The following is a 2,500-nucleotide window of genomic DNA, read 5'->3' as shown; positions in this document are numbered from 1 at the left end:
TCTCGTGGTCGTATTTAGCCTTAGATGGAGTTTACCACCCACTTAGAGCTGCACTCTCAAGCAACCCGACTCTAAGGAGAGATCCTCCCGAGACGCGCACCGGTCGCTACGGGCCTGGCACCCTCTGCGGGTAAGTGGCCCCATTCAAGATGGACTTGGACGCGACGCGGCACCTCGGGATAAGCGGACCCTCCCAAACACCACATTTCCCTGCGGCGGAACCGCGGGATTCGGTGCTGGGCTTTCCTGTTCGCTCGCCGCTACTAAGGAAATCCTGGTTAGTTTCTTTTCCTCCGCTTAATAATATGCTTAAATTCAGCGGGTGATCTCGCCTGCTCTGAGGTCGTCAAAAGAAATTGTCGTGAGGCTGTACTATATATATATAATACGAAGAAGGCGAGACGACGACGACGACGACGCGAGAGAAAAGAGAAACGCAACGCGGCGAAACGCCGCGCGCGAGCGCTTGGTTAGACTACGCCGCGTGCCCCGGTCAAGAGCTGCTACCATACATAGCGCTTTCGTGGACTCGGGAACACGCGCGGTCGACCCGCGCGCGATCTCTCACCTCGCACACACTTTTGCTGCGCAGGGGGCGATCGGTGCACGCAAAATATTTGAAAGAAGAGACGAAGGGAAAATGAGAAAACGAACGAGGCAGAGAGAACAACCGCGAGAGCGTGGTGGTCTTTCGTCGACGTTGCGTCAACCGCGCCGCGATCCGCGCGCCCGCGCGCGCCAACCAACCGACCACGACGACAACTGGCCAGCCAGCCCGACGCGAACGTCGGAGGCCGGTTTGCGCGTCGTGGTGGCGTCGGCAACGCGACTGCGGCGGCGGCCGGCAGCAGCTGCAGCGGCGACGACCACTCTCTCTCTCTTATAATACGGTCAGGTTCTCTCGTATCTTTGCTTCGTCGTATATATCTCTAAAATCCCTCCTCTCGAGTTTCCTTTGCGTTGGCGGCGGTAAAGCGACGATATGCGCTCTGTGCAGAAGAGAACGAGGAGGCGCGATTATCTCGCGGCCTCTATTCTCCTCTCCGATCTTCATTCGAAGAAGGAGAGGAAAACTCAAACTCGGTTCTCCGCGCTCCTTATGAACTACTTCTCCGTGGATCAGCCTTGGATCTCGCGCGCGCCGCAAGCGGCACACAGGCCACCTTCCGGGAGTACAAGCGCGAACGAATTGTCGGCTTGTTTCACTCCGGGCGGCGGCGCGCGAGAGGCAGATCTACTCTTTTTCGTTCGGCGCGTATATACGTATAACGTATAAACTCCTTGCAAGAGCTCGCCACGTTTATCACCACCGCGCACGTCCTTCCCTCCCGTGCGTGTGTGCGTGCGTGCGTCTCTCTGCGATTCTCGATCGCATCTTTCGGTCGGTCGTCGTTCATTCGTTCGACCCTCAAACCTCGTTATTTCGGACGACGCCCAACAGGGGCGCGAGAGTACGCCGCCGTTCCGCGAGTATAGAGAGAGCGCGCGCAGAGAGCGCGAGAGCCTTCGTAAAACCCTGATGGAATCCAGCAACTCGCCGCGTGGATAGCGTGCGTAGTGTGCCTGATACCCCGGGGAAGGCGTCATCGACGACTCCTCGCTTCTCTTCTCTTTTCTCGTGGATGCGGGTATAACTCTCTCGCCGGCCGCCGCGATCGGGCGAACGTCCAACGAATCGCTCGTACGCGGCCGTCGAAACGGCGCGCGCAAGCAGTTTGTCTTCGATAAAACGACCCTCAGCCAGGCGTGGTCCGGGAATTGTATCCGTGGACCGCAATGTGCGTTCGAAATGTCGATGTTCATGTGTCCTGCAGTTCACAAGTTGACGCGCAATTAGCTGCGTTCTTCATCGACCCACGAGCCAAGTGATCCACCGTTCAGGGTAATCGTTCCTTCGCGCACCAAGTACGCTCTATCAAGGAATAGACAACAATGTGCGTCTTCTTCGTTTTGGCCCTTCGATCAGCCTGGCCGCGCGTCCCACGCGCGGACCGCCGCCCCTGTTACGGGGGCTACGGCACAATAATGAGAGAGAGGGAGACGTCGGTTGTCGGCGCGGTGCGAAAACCAAGAGGTTGCGTCTCTCGCGAAGCGAGAGCCGGGGCGGAACTCTTTGAAAAACCATCGGGGTCGAAAATGACTAGCATATTCGACGAACCCTTCAGCGCGCGCGATCGCGCGCGCGCGCGCGCGGGACCGGAGGAAGAGCAGCGGCGAGAATCGTCGCACTCTCCACTCCTCGCCCGGCGCGCACGACGACGCGGCAGCATAGGTTACCACCGGTACGCGGCGCATTCGCGCGCACCGCAACGCGTCCGAATCGCGGAGATAGAGGCAGCGCGCGAGAGCGCCTCCGTAGTCTCCTTCTCACCGATCCTGATCCGCGAGCGGGCGCGCATATAGATGCACCTTCGCGCTCCTCCTGGATTCGCACAACGAGACCAACCGGCCGCGCTAGCCCCGGCTAAGGGGCGCGCTGAGCGCGGTGGTCCGCGCAACG

The 2,500-nt window shown here is 59.5% G+C and overlaps 1 non-coding gene and 1 pseudogene across 1 annotated transcript; both read right to left on the bottom strand.

Moving 5' to 3' along the window:
* The window catches only part of LOC139110830 (large subunit ribosomal RNA), an 8,032-nt pseudogene extending 7,686 nt beyond the window's left edge, over positions 1 to 346 (bottom strand).
* A 1,384-nt stretch (positions 347 to 1,730) lies between these two features.
* On the bottom strand, positions 1,731 to 1,885 carry LOC139110842 (5.8S ribosomal RNA). The gene has a single exon (XR_011547081.1). It is a non-coding gene; the product is annotated as a 5.8S ribosomal RNA (ribosomal RNA).
* Positions 1,886 to 2,500: the final 615 nt, after the last annotated feature.

Source organism: Cardiocondyla obscurior, linkage group LG21 (genome assembly GCF_019399895.1).
Source record: "Cardiocondyla obscurior isolate alpha-2009 linkage group LG21, Cobs3.1, whole genome shotgun sequence".
Taxonomy (NCBI): domain Eukaryota; kingdom Metazoa; phylum Arthropoda; class Insecta; order Hymenoptera; family Formicidae; genus Cardiocondyla; species Cardiocondyla obscurior.
This window is presented reverse-complemented; position numbering and strand designations above follow the sequence as displayed.